This window comes from Rhinolophus ferrumequinum, chromosome 12 (genome assembly GCF_004115265.2).
Source record: "Rhinolophus ferrumequinum isolate MPI-CBG mRhiFer1 chromosome 12, mRhiFer1_v1.p, whole genome shotgun sequence".
In the NCBI taxonomy this organism is placed as follows: Eukaryota; Metazoa; Chordata; class Mammalia; order Chiroptera; family Rhinolophidae; genus Rhinolophus; species Rhinolophus ferrumequinum.
The window spans coordinates 63,078,647-63,090,859 of NC_046295.1; the positions used below are offsets into that span (position 1 = coordinate 63,078,647).

The 12,213-nt window shown below is 41.8% G+C and overlaps 1 pseudogene; it reads left to right on the forward strand.

Annotated features, from left to right (window-relative positions):
- The first annotated feature begins 1,457 nt into the window (after nt 1–1,457).
- Nucleotides 1,458–2,464, forward strand: LOC117031553 (ADP-sugar pyrophosphatase-like; annotated as a pseudogene).
- Nucleotides 2,465–12,213: the final 9,749 nt, after the last annotated feature.

Below are 12,213 nucleotides of genomic sequence, written 5' to 3' on the forward strand. Positions count from 1 at the left end.
TGCCTAAACTGTCATATAATCAATTGCAAAAATTCATTTGGAACTACAGTATTAGAAATTAAAGTGTATTTTTAAGGTTTATTTTTTAAAAAAACCCCACTTACATAGCACTTACGGTGTCCAAGACATTGTTTATTTGTTTAATTGACATTATAACCCAGTGATGTAAATACGATCATTATCCCCATTTTATAGATTTTTGAAACTGGAGCACAGAGAGGTTAAGTAACATACTCAAGGTTACACAGCTAGTAAATGACGAAGCTGTGATTCAAACCATGACAGTCTGACTCCAGTCCGTGCTCTTATCCATTGTGTAAAATCTGGCATCATCAGAATACTGAGACTTAAACTCTAAAATCGACTTCTAACGAATAAGATTAGTTACATGCAAAAGCATCTTAATGATAGAATAACTTCCAGTCCAGAAGCAAGAAAAATAAACAGAGTTGGCTAAAGCCCCTGGGTTCCAGCTTTCAACTTTTGAGCCAAATGAAAACTGCTTAGGCTTTCCAAGGGGAAAAAAAAAATCCTCATCTAATTAGTTAGCAAACATGAACTAAGTCCAAACACCTGCTACTGCTTTTCTTTCACTGTTGCCAGGTACTCCATGAGCAGCCTTGGATCAATAACTAATTACATTGGAAGCTGAACACATATAATTAATTATATAATTTTAACATATTAAGTTTATTTCCATTAAATTGCCCCATAAGACTGGGATATTTTAAAGGCTGCTATAGAAAAGGGGAGACATGAGAAACAAAGCCTTTTTTACAGTTGACTCAGCTATGAATCATATCCTCCACCGTGAGAACCTTGAGAATTCTCTCATCTCCCCAATATCTAGTAAATGTCTATGGAGTTATTCACTCACTCATTCAAGTAAATGTATTGAGTACCTGCTAGGTGCCAAGCACTGTCCTGGGCCCTCGGGTATGGCGGTGAACAAGACGGAAATCCTTGCCTTCGTGGTGGTGGCGTTCTAGTGGGGAGTTGTAATCACAAAGACCCCTAATTGAAAAAGCCTGAATGTCTTTGGCTCCTGATTGTTCCATTACTGTAATGAATGAAAGAATGAATTCATCTGAGAGGGCTGTGTTGAGTCTGTGCATCTGTGCCACGTCTGCTGGCTTGGTCCTTCCAGAGGTGCCCAAGGGAAGGATACTGGCTAAAGTCTGCCTGGCAGAGGTGGTAATATCTGCTGAGAGATAATGACAATCTGTTATTATGGGCCCAGGATGTCACATGAATAAACCATGTACTTCATATATTCTAGCACACTTAGTTCTCACAAGAACCTAAGATCTAGAAGCAGTAGCATTGCATCTCCTGAGATGGCCGACTTGGACTTGTCTTTCTTCTTTCATCCCCCTTCCCAAAGGAGTCCCCTTTCCTTCAGCCCATACCTTGGATGTGAACTTCTTGCCTGAGGACTGTAAACACTAGTTCGAAAGATGGAAAACTAAGAACCAACGGATTCTTCTCAAAATACCGAACCATCTATTATTTCAGAGGTGTTAATTTCAGAAGGAAAATGGGCCAGGCTTGGAAACACAACTTACGTGGATCCTATGGGTAAAAAAAAGACCTTGGGAAACTGTGACAGGTCCAACTGGGAAAGGACCGTCGACTGATGGGGTGGCGGGTGTCCTGGTGCTGCAAAGAGCTCTTCACTGGGAATGTGTCATTGGGGAACGGCAGTGCTGACCACCAATAGGACGCTACTGCCTACAAGTCCCTGCAGGTGTCATAGCTGATAACGAAAGCCCAGAAGCAGCGGCTCTCTGGGAGCTTCAGTGAGAAACTAGCTATAAAGACTGTTCTCCAGCTGTATGTGTGGATCCAGGTTTGTGAAACGGTACTACCGTGTTTCCCCCAAAATAAGACCTACCCTGAAAATAAGCCCCAGTTAAGATCGTCAGCCAGACGGATGCATTTAGCACATTACGATGATGTTCCAGAAGAAGATGACATGACAGTATTTGAATAAACGTAGATTGTTGTACATGAAAAATAAGACATCCCCTGAAAATATGCCCGAATGTGTCTTTTGGAGCAAAAATTAATATAAGACCCGGTCTTACTTTCAGGGAAATACGGTATAAAACCCAGTCTTATTTTCAGGGAAACATGGTACACACATCATGACAGTAACGATTAGTAGAGATAAGGCTGAAAACGTCAGACCTAAGCCAGAGCTAGGGGATGGAGAATCTGTGCCAGTAAGTTCTTTACCAAAGAATGACCTGCTGAAGAGACTTGTTGCGCTGGTGCGTGGTGAAAAGTTATGACAGTGGATGCCGGAGTCTATTCCTGCCCCCTGGTGCCGAAACATGCAAACTCGAAGCCATTTGAAATGCCGGTCCTGAGATTTTTTAAGGCCTCAGGACAGTGGCCAGATGCTTTCGCAAACAAGACCACTAGGCCTCCTTCACTAAGACTTTGTATTCAGCTTAGTTGAATGTAGATTTAAAATGAGCTATTTCATAAAATAAAAGCAACACAGAATGCAATCAATCAAATTTGCCAATGCACCCTATTTTGACTCAAGTTCTCTGAAATTGAGGGGGTGTCTTAGAAATCAGGGACTCTCATACGTGCTATCTGCAGGGCAGTGATAGTGATGGGCCCATTGCCTACAATGTCCCACTTGGGCATGGTATTGACAACAGTATGTTTTCAGCATTTCAGTTGAATTACAAGCATTGTTGATACTGCCAGTAAGATCATTTTTGCAGAATGGGTGCCAGTGGCATGGAAGAAGTTCTCCCAGGAAGGGCTGGGAGCAGCTGAGGCCTCTTTTGGAAATGCTGTTTGGCGAATCCTACTGATGGAACAGAGGGCGGTTTTGTATGGAAAAAGCCTCAGTGATAGACAACATTGTGGTCTGGTTAATTGGTAGGTTTGTTTCTTCTGAATGGTACATGGGGTGTCTTACAATCAAGGGTAACTTGCAGTTGATAAAATACAGGATTATTACGCTCATTTTACAGATGAGGAAGCAGAGACACAATAATGTGATTTAACTTGCCCCAAACCCCACAGGTAGTTAAGTGGCAGAGCCAGGATTTTCTCTGGAATTGTTTGCTTGATTTAGAGTCTAAATACTAAACGGTCAGTTAACCATTGTACTTACTCTACTAGTCCTCAGGATTCATGCAGCTGGTTGAGGAAGGTTATTGCAGCCTGATTTACTCAGCCAACCGACTGACTCATTGGGTGCCTACTATGTGCCAGATATTGGCATATATTGGGGACATGTCCATTAGTGGGCAAGAATTTGGAGTTACCCTCAAGGAACATATAGCTTATTAAGGGAATAGGTTTTAATCACATAACAACAGGAATAAATGTAAAGTTGCAACTGTGCAGTAACAGGAAAGAGAACTATTGAAATGTAAAATGCTATTAAAATGTGAAATGAGGGGCCCTTTTATAATCTGTGAAATCAGAGAAGGCTTCCTGGAAGAAGAGTCCTTTGAGCTACAGGTAAATAGGAAAAGAGGATGGAAGGAAGACCATCCCAGAAAGAGGAAACAGGCCTCATGGTGGGAAAGAGGTTAGTGCCTTCCCCAAATGGAAGTAAGCCAGAGTGGCTGTAGTTTGTGTGTGCGTGTGTGTGTGTGTGTGTGTGTGTGAGTAGGTGGGGGCCAGAGTGTTATGAGACAAAGGTAGAAAAGTAGGTCAGGGTAAGAACACGTATGGCCCTGTAGTCACGTTAGGGATTCAAGTCTTCCTCCTGAAAGCAATGAGGCTCCCCAAAAGTTTCACTGTCCCATTTATTATTCCTTAGCTCTCATTCTATTTCAGTAAATCTGAAACCGTCTCAAAGGCTGATTCACTCTCCGTGGACAGGCATAATTTCTCTGAAAGCCCTTGATAAGCAGCTATACACGTATAGGGTACGATCATTTCCCCTGCTATTCAAAACAGTTCTCTTTGTTTGCTCGGGCTCAAAATATGATGAAACAACAGAAATTTTTTTCTTACAGTTCTGGTGGCTGGAAGTCCGAGATTAAGGTGGAGACATGGTCAGGAAAGGGTCCTCTTCTGGGCTGCAGACTTCTTGTATCCTCACGTGGCAGAAGGGGCTGGGGGCTCTGTGGGATCTCTTTTCTGGAAGCACCAATCCCATTTGTGAGGCCTCCGCTCTCAGAACAGAATCCCCTCCCTTAGGCCCCACCTCCTAATACCATTACCTTTGCAGCTTAGGATTTCAACACATGAATTTTGAAGGGGCACACACATTCAGACCACAGCAAATCTGGTTCTCCAGATTTATAAATTATTATGTGTAAAAAGATGAAGCACAGTTTACTTGCCTATATGTAAACATGTGACACACAGAGATGTATGCAATGTAGTGAAATCCTACGTACAAGCATACCCTATTTAATTAATTCAAAGATGCATATATTTTCACTGAAGTTAGGATATGTCTTACAACTGAAGGCATGTCACATATTAATAGTCAGTGTCTTTTCTTTCTTGGTGACACATAAAATAATAATCTTATAGTTAGTAGCGTCCCAGATTTAATGGAATGTACAAGAGTCACGTTCCTAGAAGTAGAGCCGAAGGTAGGTATTGAGTTTATACAATTTATTGAGGGTTGTTCTTTTAAACAGCCTATAGGAGAGGGAGTGAAGCAGGAGAAAGAAAGCGACAGAGCCACGCAAGGTCTTAGGTCAAGACTTGCTTTCTGGCTGATCCATAGGAATGGGCTCTGAAGCATGAGCCACATCGCAGCTTTGCTCCCTTGAGGCAAGGGACATTTTGTGCCCCCAAATTAGTTAGTCATTGACTATGGGCTGCCTTTAGTGGGGTCATAACCCTTTGAGCCACGGTTAATTCTCAGGAGAAGGGGAGCAGCTGGGAGCATTATCAGCCAATAGCCACAACAAGTAGGGGTTGGGAGCTTCCACGTGGCGTAGGGGATCCAGGAGACATGACAGCATCCACTATAGGAATCCTGCTCAGCTTCACAGTTCACAGCCCATTAAGTGACAACTAGCTTCTCTCCAGAAGAACACTCATTCTCCTGTTATGGTGTCATTTGCAACGTCCTCAATAATATCCTTAGGGTGGACTCAGTTACCTAGTGTCCTAGGGCTGTTTCTTACAGGTCTCCTGAGGACAGGGCAATCAGATGGTGTCAGAAGCCACAGCTATTACAGGCATAGAGCCATTCTGATATGGAATGGCAGGCGTGGCTCCCGAAGGAATCCACAGACTCCTAACAAGTCTGTGTTTGTTAGGGTGGGGTGGGGAACCCAGAGGAAACCATAAAGTAAGTGGAGTGGATCTTCTTTGTCCCCTGCCCTGCCTTTCTAAAATCTTGCCCCTCCCACCCCCCAGTATCCTTTTCTCCATCCCTTCACCACCACTCTTCCTCTGCCTGATCTCTAACTTGGAACTGTTCTCAGGATGTTTCTTCATTTCTTCCCCTCCCCCGCCCCTTCCCCAGGAATGTACCTTAAAAAAAAAAAAAGAGTGTTAGGAATTTGCTGTGTTACAATCTGGCTATATTTGCATTTTATAGACAACTTGGGAGAGGATAGATACTGTTTACCATAAGGAAATGAATAACTATTGGTGTAATGTAAGGCCTCTGCAATTCTCTAAATCATTCAACGTGGACAAGCTCCTCATACAAACTGTAAACACACCCTGACTGAATACAGAAGTGGCAGAGACAAGTTGAGCAGATCTCTTTCTGCTCTCTCACTCGGGCATACAGGCCAGTCCAGGCTGCTACTCTTAGCTAATTCTTCCTTCCTGTATCTTGGCTTTCTCTGCACAAAGGAGCGGCTGGGTAGATGGCATTCCGCCCAATCAAGGGCATAGACAAGGATAGAATAATTCCAATATATTTATTTTCCCCTTTGCAATGATAACAACAGGAACAACAATGGCAGAACCAATAATTACTGAATGTTTTCTAGGTGTCAGGCCACTTTCAATCCTTACAAAAGAAGTTGTCAGTGGACTTTCTGGTTAATAAGAGCTAAACCAGAATCTTTGGATCGTTTTTTACCTGGATTATCTTGAGTACACATTTGAGCTGACCTAGAAATGAATGCTAAAATTATGAGAAAAGAATAATTTGACCTATGCAGTCTTTTATAGACTTAGATTTAGCAGTGGAGAAACTCTGGCTCAATTAACAGAGACGTAATGACAAAATAGAGGGATGGGATCCTAAGGATACAGAGCTGAAAGAGAGCTTAGAGACCACATAATTCCAGCTTCCTCATTGTTCAGGGGAAAACAATTGCATCCCAGATAAAGTAAATTTTCCAAAGCCACAGAGTCCAAGAAAAAGATTTGGAGGGTGAGGTGACACAGTTATAAAGGTCGGTCCCAGTGATGAATTTGCTAGATTTAAGCCGCATTTTAATATGGAGATACAAGTTTAATGATAGCTCCAGTTAAATTCAGTTAGGAATAAATAAAGACTATGACTGGAGAATGGCTTCTATATGGTGAGTATTCATTTGCTGAGAGTAGGTTATTCGTCATTCTGAACGAACTCTTCTTCCGCAGCTGCTGAGAAGGGCAACTACCACCCCACAGGTTCCCAGTGGTGGGTGCCTGTGATTAGGGCACCCAGACCATCTCGGTGAGAAATGTGGGAAGAACGGTTTTTATGTCAAAACTGTTCTTTACTATTTTTAGAAAGAAATGACTACTTCTTTATTTCTCTAGTGTTTCATATTGCCCTAATGTAGTCTATCAATGATTTATGAAAGACAGTGTACAGTCCATTAGTCACCTACCAAGGTCAAGCTTTCGCCCTACCCTACCCTACTGTGGTTAAATATTGTCAGCTTGATGAAAGGCACTAAAATACTAAACATTTAAAAAACGTTACTCTCTTTGGGTGTCTCTATAACAAATACGCTTTATTGCATATTATACTAGAGGCTGTTGAAGGACACAAAAGAAGTAAAAAGACAAAAAGAAAAGAAGAAGAAAGGAAGGAAGAAGAAAGGAAGGAAGGAAGGAAGGAAGGAAGGAAGGAAGGAAGGAAGGAAGAACAGTTCATATGTTCAAAGAGATTATAAACTGGATAGAACAATAGAAATGAAAACATAATCATCCTCATCATTGTTACCCCTCGGACACTTGCTATGGACAGGTACCATACAAGACACTTCATGTACATTATTCCATTTAATACTCACATTGACCTTTTGGAGGTAGCCATGGTCATAAGCTGGTTTACAGACGAGAACACTGAGGCCTAGAGAGGCCTCCCACCTGGCAGCAGCTGAGTCATAACTGCAAACCCAGGTCTCTGACTTTAGAACCAGTGATTCTTCCATCACTGCACATTCTCCTCACAGGAAGGCTCTAAAGCAAAACATGATTAATTGCCAACCTGGTTCATCGAGACAGAACTGGCCCCAATATGGAGTAGATCTGTTCTTGCCTGCTGCTGCTATGTATTCTGCCTGGCTTTGGATTCAGTCTACTAACTTCCTACCCTCATGTGTGACCTGTGTGGGAGCTGGCTGTAGACTTGTTACGTATATAGAGCCGTGCGATGTATGACTTGTTGTTATGTGTGTTAAAGACAAAATACAGAATAATATAGACACCTTTGCTCCTTCCGATGGGCCTAGTTTAAAGATTATGAATGTATTAAATTTGAGCACATCATCTTTCTGCTTTCCAAACCTGCATTTCCAGGTAGAGATAGAAATTCCTGATCTTAGTTGAAATCTTAGGGTTTCCTATGTGAGTTTGGGCAGTAGGCATTCATCCATCCAATAGTTACCAAGACTCTACTAAGTGCCTCATAATGTCCTCAGTCCTGCACACACAAGGATGGAGAACCACAGCCTTAATCCTTAGGAAGCTGAGTCTTATTGGAGACAAAGGGTTGCCGAACTTAGCAAAGAAAAAAAATAAAGAACAGCCAGTTACATAGTGCATGAGATACACTCACACTAAAATTGATCCTTTGCTTATCTGAAATTCAGATTTAACTAGGTGCCATGTATTTTATGTAGTGACCCTGGGCAGACACAAAAACCCACCACACCCTACAAAAAGATGGCGGTTCTAATGGTTGTGCACACACAGCTCTGTAGACATATGAGAAGGGACACTTTCCCTGTCTGGGAGGCTTCCAATGACTGTGTGGCCTGACTTGAAGGAATGATGCATTTGCTGGGTGATCTTGAATACAATTTGACAGGCAGGGATGGGGAAGTCAACAGAATTTGAGATAATGCCTGGTGTGCACGGGCAATGGGAGAAAGGTCTTAACGTGAAGGTCGGATAAGGAAGGGTTTTGGCAGAAAGGCGAACGAGTCACAACTTCATTCTGCCATCAACAGGAAATCATCCAATCTATATTTCTCTTCTCATTTTTCATATAGTCAGACTTTGGCTATGCAGTGTCTCACAAAATGTGGGCCATGGATGAATGTTACTGTGAGAGGTAATTTCAGGTAATAATTCTGACGATTTGGGGTAGTATGGGGAAGGCAGCCCTAAATAACTGACTCGTGCAGGGAGAATGTTAATTCCTTTTCTCAATTTGAAACTCCATTTTATTTTTATGTGTACGCTTTAAAACATTATTAGACTTTTTTTTTTAAAAAAAACAGTTTAGGTTTAGGAGGCATTGAACAGAAAGTACAGAGTTCTCATATACCTCCTTGATTCTTTTAAAATTCTCTTCCAATACTGATTACTCAAGAAGAAGGTCTTAATTTGGTGCTATTTTAAATTTAAACCTCTGCAATAGTTCATCCTGTTGGAAGAGAGAGAGAGAGAGAGAGAGAGAGAGAGAAGAGAAGAGAAGAAGAAGAAGAAGAAGAAGAAGAAGAAGAGAGAGAAGAAGAAGAAGAAGAAGAGAAGAGGAGGAAGAAGAAGAAGAAGAAGAAGGAGAAGGAGGAGGAGGGAAGAGGAGGAGGAGAAGAGAGGAGGAAGATGAGGGAGAAGAAGAAAAAGAAGGAGGAGGGAGAAGAACTCTGCCTCTGACTTTTGACAAACCACATACCAAGTTAGACTTTAAAACAATATCATTTTGTTTTCAGTGTATTGTTTATGTTTTTCTCTACTTCCAAGAATAATACTCATCTTTTATTTACGGTTTGGTGATTAAAAGATTTGTTGCGAAAAAATTTGTTCATAGACAAAAAGTGAATAGATCAAGTAAATGATAATAAAAGTGGCATGGGAATGACTCACGCTTGGAAAATTCAGGGCGAAGGAATCCTGGTTGAGGTTGCATTCTTACTTGGTGGCAAGTTCCCTCCTGGCCTTTCATGTGTTGATGGAGGACTTTTGGGGGAAAAAATCCATCTCTTTTTTGGAGAATGGATAAGGATCACCTGGGGACACAGTGGCTTCATGGCAATCTAGTATGTTGCTTAAACTCTTCCTTTACTGCTCTTCTCCGATCTCTCGTTCTCGTCTAGTCACGTGTTCCTTTTCTTAAAAGCCCCGATGAAGAAGAATTAAAGGAATGCTTCCTTTCAAGAGGATACCTACTGTGGAAATACCAAGTATTTGCCCTTGAATTTGATGAAATAGAAAAGGCTCAAGTTTTTTTAATAGTGTGTACCCATGACACACCTGAAAAATTCTTGGTGTCACATGCAAACTTTGAAGAACATTCCTGGGAGAGCGGAATGTGTCAGCAAAAGAAATTTCTCTGAAGTCCATTTCTTGGCTCCGGGAGTAAGGGCCTGAGTATGATACCAATGAAAGGATTGATATGGGCAGATTTTATTTGCTCCTCTAATATTCTCTAGTACACTGGGGTTCACATTGGGCTCCAACCATTTACTAGCTGTGTGACCAAGGGTAAGTCACTTCATGTCTCTGAATTTCCATGTCTATAAAATTAGAACAGTATTACCATAGGGTTGCATGAGGATTAAATGAAATAGTGTGTGGAATTCTTGAGCCTCATTATTGACCAAGAGTTGCACTGGTACATTACCCTGGACTAAACTCCATTTTTTATTTTCATTTTACCAGCTTTCCCACTTAGGTCCCTTTTCTGTTCCAGGCTCCAATTCAGGATACCACACTGAATTTAGTTGTCATGTCTCCTTTATCTCCCCTGGTCTGTGCATCGGGCTGAATACCAAAGAATTAGAGATGGGTAAGCATGCGCTTATCCTCTGGGAGTGACCCAATCTAAACCTCCTGAAGGTAAAACCAAGTCAAGGTGAAACAGAAATTGACACCATCCCCTGTCCAACTTCCAGGAAAATCACTCACTCTCTCAGCTGTTTTCTACAGCACTTTGACTTTGCATAAATATTGATTAAAGCCTCTCTGACTGTAATTCCTTCAGCGGCATTTGTACATGACTGTTTCCTCTGCTGAAGTGGTATTCGTACTCTACGCATGCCTAGGATAGGCCTAGTGCTAGCATAAACAACAATAACCCTCAATTATTGTGCGGTGAAAGAGCAGCATCAGCTGAGAGCAAGAAAGGCTCTGAGAAAATAAGATGTAAAATGTGTGCTGGGTTGTGATGGTTGGGATTGGAGTGGGGAGGAAGAAAAGATGGGTGAGGAGGTACTGGAACTGAAAGTGGGGAAGGTCTCAACTTGGTCTTGACCTACCTTATTACTCTACCAGGACTATCTTTGAATGTGGCCCATTGAAAATGAGAGGGAAGGGGGATTTTAAGTTTAGACTGCAATTTGTGGTTCTAGGTGAGTAAAACATGGACAATAAGACTGCACTTTGTTGGCCTATTAAAAGTGTGTTCATTGCAGATGAAGGAGCGAGGCAAAAGATTTTGTTATTGTTAAATAACATTATTATAGTCACTGAAGGAAATGATGCAGTGCGTCTGGATGGATTTCCCCCATTTTCTTTGAACGCAAACTTTGAGAGACGAGAGAGCTGTGCTTTGGGCCAGGAGCCTGGGAACAGTCGTGTTCGGTTGGACCAGTGCCCATCGAAGAAGGCAGGGGCTCTCGGGAAGGACTGTGGGCTTGCTTCAGTGAATGTGGACCATCAAGCAGACTGCTGCTGGGAGCCACGGCACTCTGTCTGCAGAACTGCAACAGTCCTTGTGGAGCTTGGAAAAGGCCTCAAAGAACTTTAACTAGCATTTCACTGTGCATCTTGGAGACTGCTCTGTCTGGGTGAATCCTAGCTCTCCCATCTCCTTTGTGGTCTTGGACAAGTCAACTCACTCCATTTCCTTGTCTGTAAACGGACAGTGCTAAGAATCTTTTAGGGATGTTGTGAATGCAGGATAGGATGCAGATACCATAAGGGGTAAAGAATTGGGTAAATTGTAGTTAACGGTTTAGAGTCCTGGAAGTGCACTTGGATATATTTTACTCTAAACCTCTCTAAATGGCTCTTATGTAAAATGAGGGCACCAGACAAGATGATCTGAAAGTTTTTGACACTATCTTTTGTTAAGCAGTGAGTATGACTGGTAGAGTTTAAGATAAGCCTGGCATTATTATATGCTCAACTAAACTATTTTTCTTAAATCCTTGGTCTCAGTTTTGGCATCAGACAGCCTGAGGTCTAACATAGATTCATCTGGGCAAACTTGGAAAAGTCATTTAACTACACCGTGTCTGTTTTCTCCTCTGTAAGAACATAGGGATAAAAGGAGCACCTCATTTGTAGCGAGTGTGTGCTGGAGCTCCATCTTAGCCAGCTCACAGGAGCCTTTTATGCACATTTACTCCCCAGCTCCAAGTTCTGTGAGGTCATGTTGGTAGCTTGAAGTCTACCAAGGATTTACACCACAGAAATTGGCAGTCACTATAAACCAGGACTTTTTATTCCCCAGAGAGCCAATTGTTAAACATTTACCAGTACACAGCTACTTACAGGATTGTTGCGAAGGTCAAATGAGGGATGGATGCAAAGGGCTTACACATTGTCAACATGTAAGTATTTACATACATAAGCATAGCTGTATATATGTACTTTTGTCCAATAATTTATGCTTTAAATTATTTCAAAATAATTTAAAATGTGCTTTAAATTATTTATGCTTCAAATTATTTTTAAAAAATTATTTTTAGTAGGGGACACAATGTTTTATGTCTTTCTACCTTTTCTGGGATTCCCACCCCCCCATCCCCACCTTTATAGTAGGAGCAAAATTGTTTTTACTTTGTGATCCTGCCCACTGGCTAGAGTCCTTCCTGAAGGCATAGTCTGGCTGATCTCCTGAATGGAGGAGATAATGTAGCTTGG